Below are 15959 nucleotides of genomic sequence, written 5' to 3' on the forward strand. Positions count from 1 at the left end.
ATGATAGAGGGCCTAGTCACTCACCATGGACTGATTCTCATCAGTGGAATTGGGAAGCAGGTGAAGAAGACAGTGCCAAGAAGAAAGGGCTTCCTTCCCCACACATCAGACAGTGCGCCTATGAGTGGGGCACTCAAAAAAAAGAGAAGACCCTGGAGAAGAACAGAAGCAAGGGTCAAATTTATAATGTGATCCCCCAATTACTTATAATTTTCATTTTCTAAATGAATTTCTAAATGCTCTAATTCATTTTAGTGGCTCTGAAACAGAATAATTTGTAACATTAAATATAATCTGTTTTTTAAAAAAAAATTTAACAAAATTTGTAAGCATGCTATTTGAGAAGGAAGAAAAGGATAAAAGCTTGTTTTCTGGGTGAAACTGGAAAAGTGAGGTGATATGAAATATATATACTCACAGTTGGCCCTTAATGTGAACACACACCAAAGGTATGGGAAGAAGCCAGAAACTTAACTCATTTTATAAATACATACAGCATATCTATTACCTGCAAAGCTCTGAATTAAGTGGTGAAACGAAAACACTCAGATGAATACATACCTTCTGCTCTCAAAGGGCTTGTAAGCTAACAGGGATAAACAGGATGAATGTGCAGATACTAAATGTCCCTGAAAGAAGTAGATTCTATTTGTCTGATGAATTTAGGATAGAGATAATGAAAAGTTGCACAAGAGTTGAGGCTAAAGGGAAGCAAAACACCACCACACATAAGCAAAGGAAGTAAAAAAACTCACATTTGTCAACTCCTCACAATTTGCCAATCACCCTGCTGGCTGATCACTTCCATGTGAATTTCTTTTTTGATGTCAGGGCCCTTTGAGGTGCCCACAGGCCTGCCTCTCAGACTCTGTTGGTGCCACTGCCTTCCCTTTAGACACTCTGCCTATATGCATGGCCACCACAACCTACAATATGAATAGCTGTCCAATCTTTGAGTTCTGTGTCTACAGTCAAATGGACTTTCCTACTTGGACATTTAACATGAACACTGTTCCCTATAAACTTGACCAAACACCCACACTTCCCATCTTGGCTAAGAAGCTGTCCAAAGCTTCCCCATCATTCCTTCACTCCTTAAGGTGATTTTTCAGACCATTCTCTTATAATGACTTCTCTCGGTCTATCCCCTGCTGTGATGCATTTTAGCATTTCTTGCATGGATTTAAATAAAATAATCTAACTGTTTCCCTGCCTCTGGTTCTACTTCCTTTCAATCTGTCCTCCACATAACCCCAAGAGAAACCTTGATGAGCTGCAGACTTCAGTTCTTTGATCCCTTGTTTAAAACCTCAACTGTGCAGAATTGAAATTCTTCAAGTGTCTGAACTCTGCTTTTAAATACTAAAATTAAAAACGAGTGGTGGAAAACCAAGATAGATGAGATAAGAGCAGGGAGATGTTGATAAATAATGAAACTAAGTGATGAGTACATGGGTGTTTCTTATCTTATTCTCTCCTTTTGTGTATCTGAATTTTCATAATACATTAAAAAAATTCTTCAGCACAGCATACAGATAGAACCCTCCAACATCCACTACCTAGCACACATCCTATGCTTTGGCTATATGCAATACTTCTTGGTCTTCTGAACATACTACATTCCTTTGTGCAAATGGGCATTTGCAAGGCCCTTGCTGTGCTTGTAGGCATTTTCCACACTTGGACCTGGTAAACTACTAGTCATTCTCAACTCTGGGCCAGGAGTACCTCTTCCTCTATTTTCTTAGCTACTCAAATAGAATTAATCACACTGGTTTTTGAGGGGTGCAAAACAAATAACTCCTGTCCCCACCCTGGCACATATCTCTTCTATTGTAACTATAATCCTCTATTACAATTACTTGTTATTTGTCTATCTTCTTTATTAGATTAGACATTGAGATTAAGGTCAGAGGAATGGTTTCCTTTCATCTCTGTACCCTCGGTACCTACCACACAGTCTGGTAATAAAGGCTTGCAAAGAGGACTGGTAAGCTGAATAGAACTTTTATGAGGAAATCAACTCATATTTCTAAGGCTGAGAAGAGAAAGAACAGGATTCTAACCCCCTATCAGCCACTAGTAAACCCAGAGACAATGGGTCAAGAGATGGGTAAACTGAAGCAGTCAAAGCTATGGTTTTTCCAGTAGTCATGTATGGATGTGAGAGGTGGGCTATAAAGGCTGAGCACTGAAGAACTGATGCTTTTCAACTGTGGTGTTGGAGAAGGCTCTTGAGAGTCCCTTGGACTGCAAGGAGATCAAACCAATCAATCCTAAAGGAAATCAATCCTGAACATTCAATGGAGGAACCGATGCTGAAGCTGAAGCTCCAATACTTTGGCCACCTCATGGGAAAAGCTGACTCATTAGGAAAGACCCTGATGCTGGGAAAGATTGAAGGCGGGAGGAGAAGGGGACGACAGAGGACTAGACGATTGGATGACATCACTGATTCACATGAGTTTGAGCAAGCTCGGGGAGATGGTGATGGACAGGGAAGCCTGGAGTGCTGCAGTCCATGGGACTGCAAAGAGTTGGACAAGACTGAGCGACTGAACAACAAGGCATCAAACCCTGCAATTTATAAGACACATTGGATTTCCAGCATTTGGTCTGTTTTTGCATCAAAAGAGTTAAATGATCTCTTTAACTAAGAGCTAAACAACTGTAGAAGCAGGGCTGAAATTCACGACTTGCAACATCAGTTTTATAAATTTAGAAAAGAAAATCATTCATGTTGCTTTAAAATTTTCTAAAAATATTAAATACCTGATTTCTCGGGTAGTATAGAACTGGTCAAGAAAAACATGAAAATAAATTTAAGAGGACAAAAGAATAGAAATAAGAATCACCACAAAAACAGTAACAAAATCTAAACACAAAGAACCCTGGAAAATTTTTTGGACAGTTCTGATTTGAGATTTCATACAGTAAGATATGGAATGCATGTCATTAAAGCAAAGGACATGAGAAGGCCAAGAATTAAAAGTTTTATTTAAAATAATGCAGTTTTTACAAAAAAAAGATACTGTTATCTAGATTCTGGATTTCAACTGTAATTTAATCTATTCATTAAATAATTATTATTTTAAAATAATGCTGAGTGACAATTGTTGTTCAGTGCTCAGTCGTGTCCGACTCTTTGTGACCCCATGGACTGCAGCCCACCAGGCTCCCCTGTTTTACACCATCTCCTAGAGTTTGCTCAAACTCATGTCCATTGAAAAGATGATGCCATCCAACTAGCTCATCCTGTCACCCCCTTCTGTCACCCCTTCTCCTCCTGACCTCAATCATTCAATCATTAAATCATTAAAAGAGTAAATAATTATTTTTTAAAAATAATTCTCAGTGACAATAGATACTGAAAATATCCTCTGGGAGAACCTACATTTATTACGATGCTTAAATATAATCTAATAAAATACTTGCCTCTTTGGAAAACTTGTCTTTCTCAAAAATCAAAGACTTTCTTCTGTTTCAGAATTACTTCTTCACCACTCAATCCAGTCCTAGATCCTATCATGCCACATTATTAGAATAGTAGATCGAGAAGGATATCTGTACCTTGATTAGGCAAGTATTGCAGCAGTCCTAAAGAGGAAGAGCACGATTTGCAAATGAGAAAATATTTAAAGATTAAAACCAGACTGGGACTTCCCTGGGGGTCCAGTGGTTAAGACACCACACTCCAAACGCAGGGGGCACAGATCTGATCCCTCGTCTGGAAACTAAGATACCACATGCCACAAAGCATGGGCAAAAAAAAAAAAAAAACCCACCAGAGTGACATCAAAATCTTAGCCTTTAGCATAAATATAGTTGGCTCTCATTATCTCATTATCTACACTGGTTATGTTCTGTAAGTTTCCCAGGAACACCGAATTAAAGAGAATCTGGAACTGCTGTTGTAGAGGAAACACAAGGTTGTATTCCTACCATTCTCTGGTCACATATTTTAATTAACTGATCTATATATAACCTTGGTTTATGTATATTTACCTTTAAAGATGACTTATTTAATATGTAGATTGCTGATTTATTAACACTGAAGTCTCAGCCATCAGCACTATGACTCATGTCTGAATGAGGCTTATCTAACACAGTCTTTTCTCCGTAATGTATATCAACACCCCCCTACACTTAGAAACACCTAACAACACTTTGGCACTACACTTGAGGCCATTTTAAACAGAAAAATTGTCAACAAAAGGAACAAAAATGCAAGATACATAGCACTAAATGGACTGCAAAATGGACATGCTTATAGTATGAGACCCGAAACAAAAAAAATGTCCTCTGTTCAATCTCAGCTGGAAACATGCAGTTGGGCAACTCAGATTCCCTCCTTATGCCATACATGAATGAATATGAAAGCACTGTATTGACTTAGAGGTTGCAAACAAATTTAGTGAGTAGGCAGATTTTGCAAATATGAAATCTGGAAGTAACAAGGGCTGAATGTACTAAGCCATGCTATCAGGGTCCAGTGACTACTGGATAAAACATGGTGTGCAGAAGTCCAGTGTGGACCAAGAATTAGTATGCCAGTTTTTGCAAATTAGCTTCCCAGTCCAGTAGATTTTTAAGGTGGCATAATTAACTGGTCAGTAATCCTAACATGGCCTTCAGTTCACTTCAGTTGCTCAGCTGTGGCCGACTCTTTGTGACCCTCTGGACTGCAGCATGTCAGGCTTCTGTGTCTATCACCAACTCCCAGCGCTTGCTCAAACTCACGTCCACCGAGTCGGTGAGGCCATCCAACCATCTCATCCTCTGTCATCCCCTTCTCCTGATCGTTGCCTTCAATCTTTCGGGGCCTTTTCCAATGAGTCAGTTCTTTGCATCAGGTGGCCAAAGTATTGGAGCTTCAGCTTCAGCATCAGTCCTTCCAATGAATATTCAGGACTGATTTCCTTTAGGATTGACTGGTTTGAGCTCCTTGCAGTCCAAAGGACTCTCAAGAGTCTTCTTCTACACCACAGTTCAAAAGCATCAGTTCTTCAGCCCTCAGTATTCTTTATAGTCCAACTCTCACATCCATATATGACTACTGGAAAAACTGTAGCTTTGACTAGATGGACCTTTGTTGGCAAAGTGATGTCTCTGCTTTTTAATATGCTGTCTAGGTTAGTCATAGCTTTTCTTCCAAGGACCAAGAGTCTTTTAATTTCATGGCTGCATCCACCATCTGCAGTGATTCTGGAGCCCAAGAAAAGAGTCTCTCACTGTTTCCACTGTTTCCCCATCTATTTGCCATGAATTGATGGGACCAGATGCCATGATCTTAGTTTTTTGAATGTTGAGCTTAAGCCAGCTTTTTCGCTCTTCTCTTTCATTTTCATCAAAAGGGTCTTTAGTTCCTCTTCTCTTTCTGTCATAATGGTAGACACGGCCTTACAGGCTCTAATTTGACAAAATAGCAAATTAAAGCTTATTGTTGAATTAAATGCAATTATCTAATAAACTTTTTAAAGCATACAAAGAATGGCAATTACAACTCACTTGAAGCAAAAATACATGAATTTTATACTTTATACAGCTATTATAAAAGCACCAAGCATAAGCTTTCCTTAACATAAGCATCTGACAAATATTTGACTAAATAAATGTGTCAATATCATTAAAAAGTCTTAAAACAAAAAATTCTTTTTGTTTTGTTTTCCTTCAAATATTTTAATTAACTCTGCAACTCAGTATGAGAGAAAAATGGTACCCATGAAAAATAGGATATAGTCTTTTAACTGCTTCTGAAAACTTTCATTTTTCCATGAAAAAGTTCACATCTGATGACATCCTTTATAAGCCACAACGACGTACAACATATAGACATGGATTACCCCCAAATTATATACATTCACTTTGAGTTTTCATACAATATTTTACTAATAATGACTTTCATCTCTTTTCATTTTTTAAAAGGAGATCAAAGAGAAATTTTCACACTGATGGAATTGTTTTCATTTATGTAACTGACAAATGCAAATTTTTTCACATAAAAAATAGTCCTAAAACAAGAATCACCTTTCAAACCCAGGACACATTATACCCTACACAGTACACGGCTTTTCTTCCCAGGGTGCACAACAATCACTTTTATAGGACAAATGACAAATATGACACACTCAAGTCCAGGAAAGGTGATTTGAAAAGCATGAGGAAGGTCTAAGAACAGCTAGTAATCCTGAAACTTCAGGGAGAGACCAATATGGGCAAGAGGGCTGAAATGCTTTCTTTTGATTGAGGGAGCAAAGGAGATGGGTATAGGGAAGATTCACTGAAACAAAATTTGAATTAAAATATAAAGGAACAGACTGTTTTCACTTAATCTTAGAAGTAGTAGGGCCATTACTTCAAATTGATTCCAAGAAAAAATAACAGCACTTCTACATGTCAATCTGTTCTATGCCTTTCACACAAATGTCTTACCCTATGACAAGGGTACTGCTAGGGTAAGTAACTAGCCTAAGGCTCAGGGCTCATAAGCAGTAGAACCAGGATTCATCTCAGGCTGAGGTGGCTCTAAGACCTGAGACTAACCCAGCCCATAATTCAAATCAATTATCACACTATTTTTCTTACTAGCATTTTAGTGTCTCTGTCCTGAAGCACACAAAGGACTAGACTTTACCTACTTGTGAATTCTCTTAAGCATGTTTCAATAAATGTATAAATTACCAGTGTGTTATAAAACAATATTTAATATTTATGAAGTCATCTCTCTCAAGTAGGTTGCTTTACAATTTTGTTTACAGATAATTAAAAGGATAGGTTTTATCCAACTTCCTGTCCAAATTAAGGAAGCAAGATTATTGTGTATGTGTGTGTATGAAAAACACTTCTGTACTTAGTAATACTGAAGAGTAGCTAAAAGGGGACTTTAAAGGTATCTTGTTTTTTATTTTTTAATTCTTAGAGACATCAGTCAACAATTTCTCTGTGTGTTTGTGCTATGCACTGGTTGATGATTTAATTCATTAAATAGCAGGATGAGACAGTTCAGCAGTAATTTCTAGGATCAGATAAACTCTTGACATATTAAATGTCCCTGTATGAGTGTTCAGGCAAAGGATCTACACAACCATCTCCTTGATCAGACTTAACCATCCAGTCTAGACTGAGAAGAAGCACTGCATGTGAATCCCTGTGGGCAAGCCCTGGGATGGATTGCTGGGTCTTCTACTTTCCCCCTCTTTCAGCCTCTTGCTGTGATGTCAAAGCTAGACAAGAATAAAGCAGCATGCTTTAGAGGCACTTTCTTCATACTGATTGACCCAGCTATAAACCAATCCTGGACATCCAGCCCACTTAGTTTTAGTTAGTTTGGGACACTGATGAAGATATCTAGTTTCTTAATAAGTATAAAATAAGCTAAAGAAGAAAGCTTCAAGAAGTTTCAAGGTGGACACTGGGCAATCAGACCAACTCTCTTCATGAAGAATATTATTATTCACTCCATCTGTTAAATCCAGCAGTAATAACTTGACTTCATCTACTAAGTCAAACCACAGCATCTTAGCCTGGTTATACTTCCAATGAAGTGTAGCCAAAACTACTTCAGTGGTTAGTTTTATGTGTCAGTTTGGCTAGGCTATAGTACCCAGTTATTTAGTCAAACACTAGCGTGGGTGTTGCCATGAAGCTAATTTGTAGATGTGGTCTAACATCTACAATTACCTGGCTTTAAAGGGTATTTTTGCTGTTTAGTTGCTAAGTCATGTCCAACTCTTTGCGACTTCATGGACTAAAACCCGCCAGGTTCCTCTGTCCATGGGACTTCCCAGGTAAGAATACTGGAATGGGCTGCCATTTCCTTCTCCAGGGGCTCTTCCCAACCCAGGGATTGAAGCCATGTCTCCTGCATTGGCAAGCAAATTTTTCACCAACGAGCCAGCCACCAGGGAAGCCAAAGTAAAGGGTAGTAGTATCCTCACTAATATGGGAGTCTCATTTAAGTCAGTTGAAGGCCTGAATAGGGAAATCTGAGGTTTCCAGAGGAAAGAATTCTGCCTCAGGATTGTAGCATCAACTCTGGCCAAATTTCCAGCTTGTCCTACATATTTCAGACTTGCTAGCCCCACAATCATGTGAGCCAATTCCTTAAAGTAAGCCTCTTTATATATATTCTATTGGTCTTATTTCTCTGGAGAACTCTAACATAACTTATTGCTAGTCACATAACAATGTCTGCCATATATTTTAATTTCATAAAAATAAAAATTGCTAGTGAAAAAATTTGAGTAGGACTTTGAAAACCTGAGAAGTATGATTAAGTATAAGTTTTTCCCTTTTTAACTGTTAAGATGAACAGGTACTAAATTAATAATCATTAAAATGAGAGGATTAACACAAAATAAATTTCATTATTGAAAAATTAAGAATTGAACAATCTTTATTAGAAAAATAAAGAACTTGAAGGCACTTCATAAAAGTAGCCAGCAAATAATGTAAAAATATCTAACCTCATTTGTAATCAAAGAAATACAAATAAAATTACAGTGAGACATCATGCTCAAGCTATCAAATTGGGAAAGATCTGAAAAGTAATACTTGTACTAGAGCATGGTGAAACAGATATACATATTGCTGATCGGAGTGTGAAATGGCACAATTGCTCTAGGAGATAATGTGGTACTATATATTCAAGATTGTTTAAAATGCTCACACTTTTCTACTCACGTTATAGTTTTACAACTCTACTTCTAAGGAAACAATAAAAATATATAAAGACTTATTTTAAAAATTTACTCAGAATTATCTTCAATAGTTTTCAATTAGAAATCACTTATATAGGGAAATGGATAAATAAATTATGGAATATTCATACAATGGAGTAGCATATAACCATTGCAAACAATACACATAGTTTTTACTTTGCATAGTAGTATAGAACTGAAAGAAATGACTGCAAGTGAAACTATGTAGTTATTTTAATCAATGGGAAAAACTGATTCATTCTTTGCCTTTCAGAAATTTTTGTCAGAACACTGAAAATTCTTTCACTATCACTTATAAATGTCTAGTGAAATGAAGGGATGACCTGGAGGAATGGGATGAGGAGGGAGGTGGGAGGGGGGTTCTGGAAGGGGAAAACATGTACACCCATGGTGGACCCATGTCAATGTACGGCAAAACAAACACAATATTGTAAAGTTAAAAATAGATAAACTAATTTAAAAATTAAAAAAAGGAAAAACTAGTATTTATTTAGTACATTGTGATTTAAAGCATTAATAATTAAAATGTTCTTTGTAAAAAAAAAACATTAAGAGTCATTAAGACTAGCGGTTGTCTTCTTTGAAAGTCTTATAATATATGATGCACATATCTTCTATGAACTGGAAAACTGTCATATGCCTTTCTAGGTTTGGATAAGATTCCAACATATCACTGGATCAAAGAGGCAACACAACATACGTTTTGCTATACATGCATGAACTAACAGATGCACAGTGAAAGGTCACCAACACTTTGAAATGTCACAATGGGTTATGATGTGCCTCTGTTATTTATATAGTGTTTTGTGGACTGAGGAGTTAGCAGCTGTTTATATTTTATGCAACTACTCACAGTTAATACACATGGTAATGGAAATCTGAATTGTGTGTTGGGAGACTTGCTATTTAACTGAACTCTGGTAACTGAAATTTGTGTGTACTACAACATGCAAAGAGAGGGCTGCTTGTACTTCATGTAGTTTTAATGTCATGGGGAAATTAGTAAGGTATAATTAGTAAATGCTGATATAAGAAAAAAAAGAAACATAGTTACAGTCTCTAAGTAAGCTGGATCTTGACTTTATCAAAAGGACTAGAAAAAAGACTGGAAGAACTTTTAATTCAACAATATTTGTTGTTGTTTAGTCGCTAAGCTGTACCCAACTCTTTGGTGATCCCATGGACTGTGGCCCGCCATGCTCCTCTGCCCACGGGATTCTCCAGGCAAGAATACTGGAGTGTGTTGCCATTTCCTTCTTCAGGGGATCTTACAGACCCAGGGATCAAACCCACATCTCCTGCACTGGCAGGTGGACTCTTTACCATCTGAGCCACCAGGGAAGCTGAGTGCTAAGAACTATGCTGGGGACAGCAGCGAGGAAAGTGGACAAAAATCCACGCCTTTAAGAAACTTTCAGTCTAAAACAGGAGGAGTGAGGAGAACACAATAACAAGATAAAGATAAAGCAAAATATACAGCATGTCAAAGGAGAGAGAATGCTTTGGAGAAAAAGCAGAGAAAGAGGATTAACAGTGATGAATGAGAACTGGACACATTACTCAAGATGGGAGTCAGTGAAGCCTTCACTGAAAAAATAATATCCAGGTGAGGAGCTGAGGGTTAGGAAGTAAAGCCTGTCAAAACCTGGGAAAAGCAAGCAGAAAAAAACAGTACCTGCAGAGCGCTCAGGCAGAAATAGGCTGAGGAAGTTGTGGCTGCAGCAAGGTCAGTAGGAAGTGGAACAGAGTAGAAGGATGCTGTCAAGAGAAAATGGGGTTTTGGGTTGGGTTGTTAAGAAGAGTGCCACAGGGACTTCCTATAGGTCCAGTGGTTACGAATCTGTGCCTCTAATACAGGGGACAAAGGCTCAATCCTTGGTCAGGAAACTAACACTCCACATGCTGCTTGGCACAGCGTGTGTGTGTGTGCGTGTGTGTATGTGTGTAAACATATACATATACATATACACACATACATACACACACACACACACACACACACACATATAAAAGAGAGGAAGAATGCCACAAACTGGTTTATATTTTATCACGATCTCTACAAAATGGCTTCCCTGGTAGCTCAGTTGGTAAAGAATACACCTGCAATGCAGGAGACCTGGGTTTGATCCCTGGGTCAGGAAGATCCTCTGGAGGAGGGCATGGCTACCCAATCCAGTATTCATGCCTGGAGAATCCCACGGACAGAGGAGACTGGTGGGCTACAGTCCATCAGGTTGCAAAGAGTCAGTCACGACTGAGCCACTAATCACAGTACACACAGCACTGAAAGGGGGACAAGTACAGTTTTGATGATGGTTCTGTTTTGAAGTAGAATCACAGAATTTGCTAATGGATTGGGTTTGGGATATGTATGGAAGAGAAAGAAGACTAATTCCAGGAATTTTGGCATAAGCAAGAATGCCATGACAAGTAATTAATATGAGGAAGACTTGTGAGTTGGTCAGGCTGGAGGGGAAGACCAGGAACTTAGTTTTGGAGCTGTTAACTTTCAAATACTTATTATGCAAGGAAGTAGAGATGTCAATTAGGCAACTGAATATACCAAGTCTAAAGTTCCAGCCCAAGGTCTAGGAAGATACTTATTTGAGAGTTTCAAGTCTTAAGTCTGATGACATCATTAAGGGAGTAAGTACAGAAAGAAAAAAGAAAACTGTCCCTGGCTTGAGCCACTTATCTGACAGAAGTCTAGGAGATGAGGAACATAAATTACTTGTCAGAAACAGGGTTAAGAAAGAAGTTAATTTGAAAACACAATTTTTAGAAACTCAAATTACTGCATGACCCAGAAATTCTACTCCTAGCAATGTACCTATGATAAAGTGAAAACAATGTCCATATCAAAACTTGTATACAAATGTTCACAGCAGCATTGTTCACAATAATATAATTAAGAAACCAGAAACAACCCCAAACGTCCATCAACTGATAAATGGATAAACTGTGGTTTGGATACAGAGTGAAATATTGTTTGGCCGTAAAAAGAATAAAGTACTAATAAGTACTACAAGTGAACTTTGAAAACATCGTAAGAAAAGAAGTCAGTCATGAAAGACCATACTGTATATTCCATTTATGTGAAATGTCCAGAACAGACAAACCCACAGAGACAGAGAGTAGATTTGTGCTTGCTAAACACTAATGAGGTTAGGGAGGAATGAGGAGTACAGGATTTCTTTTTGGAGCAACGAAAATGTGATAAAATTGACTGTGTTGATGGCTGCACAACCCTGAGTATAATTAAAAAACATACATACACTTTAAAGGGATTACTTGCATGGTAGGTGAATTATATCTCAATAAAGCTGCTGCAATAACCAAAACCACAAACAAACAACCCCCCCCAACTGGAAAATTCACAAAACAGAACTGGTTACTCGTGTATACTTTATTGATGCTCACCCCAAATCTAAAACTTCTCTTCCATGCATTATGATAGTAAACTTACAAAGTGAAAGTTAACTGTAGAAAATCTACAAAGATGAACAAAATATATAAGGAAGAAAATTAAAAATCATCCATAAATCCACATCCTTTCAAACTTCAGGTTATTCCTTTTTAATCATCCCCCCCCCCTGCTTACTTACATTTATTTTGGTCACAATAAAACTGAAACCATACTATATTACATTATATGGCTATACTACACATATCTATTCTAATTTTAAGGAATTTAAAAAGTTTCTACATGTTTACTATTACAAACAGTCCTTTAGCCGAATCTCTAAGTAACTCAATTTGAGAAGAACAAATTTCTAGAAATGCAATCATTTGTTAAAATATGTGGGTATTTTTTTAACTCTTAAAATACTGCCTTCCAGAAAAGCTATACCAATTTATCCTCTCATCAAAAGTGCAAGGGGACACAATTTACCACAAATTGAACTAGTTCTTGTCAGTTTAAAATTTTTTACCAATGTGCATGAAAACATATTATCTTATTTAATTTGGGACTCATTTCTTAATAGTGATAAATTTATTTTCACATTGACATCTTTTGTAAACTGCCAGCTTACATCCTTCTTTGCTCTTCTGGGATACTAGTCATTTTCCTACAGTTTTACTTTGAGAATGCTTTTATGTATTCCTCCTTCTATAAAAAATAACATTTTGTCATTTGTATTTTAAGTTTGATGATGGTGGCTTTGACTGACCAAAATTAAAACATTGATGTAAATGACTCAATCTTTTCATTTATGAATAATCCTTATTCTAAAAAACAAAGTCTTTCCCCAAACTGGTGAGAAAAATGGTCATCAAGCTTTCCTTCTAACAGATTCTGTTCTTTATTTTTCTTTGCAATATTTACTAAGTATTTAACACATGAATGTAGAATGCTAATAGTTTTACATATACTAGCTCATTGATCTTTCTCATTGCTTTCCAATGAAGGGATGATTAAATTATATGACTAAGGTAACTGTTAATAAGATGCAGAACAGAAATTTAAAGCTAAAGGAATATAAAGCCATATTGTTCCACTGTGCTCATATCCATATTAAGACATTTTAATAGAGCTATGCTTGGCTACAGGGTTCTCTCATTATATCCTCATCTGAGAAACAACAGCCAGTTACTAAAACATGTAACTCCTTAAGTTCAATAAATTGAAGTTCAATAGTTGCTGAAGTTAAATAAGTCCTGGTCCACACCCTTGAATCAACTTAAATACTTTTTGTTCTATGTTTTTTTACAATAATATTGTGGGTGTATCTAAGTGAAAGTATGATAAACATGTCACTTGGCTTTTGGACACAGACCAAGTTGGTTTTATTCTGTAGAACCAGACTAAAATAGATTTTATTAGCTCCACATGATAAAAGAAAAAGATCTACAGAGTAACTTTCAAAGAATCCACTATAATGATAAACTTATGTAGTATTTGTAATCAATGCCCTCTCATTAAGTTTTTCTTTTGATCATGTAGACAAAACTGTTCACAATCTAGTGCTTAAATAAAAACACACCAGATTCTTGATAATATTCCTCTTCTCAATGAGTATTAAAAATGTCTTATTTTACTTTATTCAAACTGTCCTGTTTTACTTATGTTATTATTGTAAGCATTCTCAAATTCTTTTTGAAAATAGGCAAAGAATAAGTAGTATTCATTACAATTAATGTTGTTCAAAGCTATGCATTCAGCAAATTCCTCTGACTGAATTTAGCAAAGTACTATGGTATAATTTTAAGTGTGCTGTTCAACACAACGTAAAATTATGTAGACTGATATTACCTAAGTTGAAAAGAACAAATTAGATGCTGCACACATATACTTTACTACAAATTGGGACTGGAACACAGCATTATATTTTAACCCCTTATTTATAAGCTTTTCTGACAAATATCGCATTAAAATTTAAACAATGAATTAAGGCTAATTATGTCAAGTGGTTGAGAGCTCAGAAAGTTGTGTCTGGAACACCAGCCCTGCAATAAGACTTTACATCCAAGTAAATCTTGATGACTCCTTCAATCTCAAAGTCTATCTCAAAAAAAGACATTAATACTTGACCGATTTTTAAGACTGATTTTATTCTGTGAATAGAGGAATTAAAAGTTCACATAATTATACCCTTCATATTCTGCTCTGTACATGTTAATAAAAATAAAGTAGTGGCTTATGGATTTGGGTTGTGTTTTATTTTGACTTTGATAATTCAACTAAAAATTTGATTTACAAAATTTACAAATGGTAATAGTTTTCCAGAGTCCTATTTAAACTTCCAAAGTTAAGCTATCAAGGATTCCTGGCTTTGGTTTGTTGTGAACCAAACAAAAGTTGTTCTTACCTTTACACCCTGAATGAGACCATTCATGAGGAATGTGTGTTGAGGAAATGTTTCATGTAGAACCTACAAAAAGCAAACAAACGTCAAGAAAAATTCTAAAGTAAATGAAAGGGAAAGATTTCTGCCTTTTGTTAATGGCAGACTAGGTAACTAAACACCAGAATGAAAATGTTAAGGAATAATGAAATATGGAAAATGTCTTAAAAGTATGACAAGGTAACAAGATAGTGAGGCAGAAATCTTAATAAAGAACCTAAAAAGGCATGCCAAGGATTCAGTTGCTTTTGCTACAAAAGCACAAACAATTTAAAGGATATACTGCAAAGAGTTACTTAAACTCAGTTATGAACCTGCAGCCCAGCTTCATGTTACGTACCTAGTCCAGGAAACCTCAAACCTTAAATTTGGATTATACTGATCCAGACTGGTAGCCTCTCCAGATGTTTAGAAGAAAAAAATCTCAAGTTATTTCTGAAAAGGCCATCACCCAGGCTTCACATCAACCATACATATACTTTCTCAAATATAATGACAAGGACATAATCAAAGGTCATCAGATACAAAAGTAAATAAGACACCATGAACAAGAAAACAGCAAACAATACATAACAAACACTCAAAGACCTCATGTTTTGGCATTATTTAACAGACTTTAAAATTAGCATGCTTACTGTGTTACAAGACATATAAAGTAAGCTTGAAACTTTGTAGCAGATTAAAAGAACAAAAAGAAAGTCGAGAACAGAAAAAATTAAATTAAAAACTCAATGGGTTATGTTTAACAAGATCAAACACAGTTTAAGAGAGAATAACTGAACCAAAAGGTAGGTCAAGAGAAGTTATCCAGAATGCAGCAGAGACAAATAGACAGGATATAAGAGAGAAAGTAAGAGACACAGAGGATCCAATAAGAAAGTCTAACAATTTAAACTAGTCCAGTGATAACAGTGAGGCAGAGACAATATTTTAGAAGCCAATGACTGAGAATATACTTGAATCAATGACAGACATCAGTGAAGAGATTAAAGCGACCTATCAAATTTTAAGCAGTATAAAAAGAAATCCATATTTGCAATCAGATTAAAATTATAGAGAACCTTAAAAAAATTCTTTAAAATAGAAATAACAGATTGCTTTCAAAGGAACAACAGTTAAGACTGACATTTTTGAACTGAGACAAGGAGTATGCTATTCTATCATCAGTATAGTAAGAAAAATAAAACAAATGCCAACCTAAAATTGTATACCCAGTTAAAATGTCCTTTGACACAAAGGCAAGTATCCACATTTTTTGATTTGGCAAAAACAAGTTTACTAACTTATACGACTGAGTTTACTAACTTATAGACTCCACTTATAAAAAAAATACTTCCAGGAGAAGGAAAATTATAGAGGTATAATTAAGGTTCAAGATGCAAAATAAAATAAA

The 15959-nt window shown here is 36.2% G+C and overlaps 1 pseudogene across 1 annotated transcript in view; it reads right to left on the reverse strand.

Annotated features, from left to right (window-relative positions):
* The window catches only part of LOC145506019 (solute carrier family 71 member 2-like), a 127777-nt pseudogene that overhangs the window by 31892 nt on the left and 79926 nt on the right, over positions 1-15959 (reverse strand). Inside the window, exons 3-4 of the transcript XR_014053453.1 lie at positions 14531-14593; positions 25-152 (exon numbers count right to left, since the gene is read on the reverse strand). The product of XR_014053453.1 is annotated as a solute carrier family 71 member 2-like (transcript). The remainder of the gene's footprint in view (positions 1-24; positions 153-14530; positions 14594-15959) is intronic.

Source organism: Giraffa tippelskirchi, chromosome 1 (assembly GCF_054371585.1).
Source record: "Giraffa tippelskirchi isolate mGirTip1 chromosome 1, T2T-mGirTip1v1.2.pri, whole genome shotgun sequence".
NCBI classification, from domain to species: domain Eukaryota; kingdom Metazoa; phylum Chordata; class Mammalia; order Artiodactyla; family Giraffidae; genus Giraffa; species Giraffa tippelskirchi.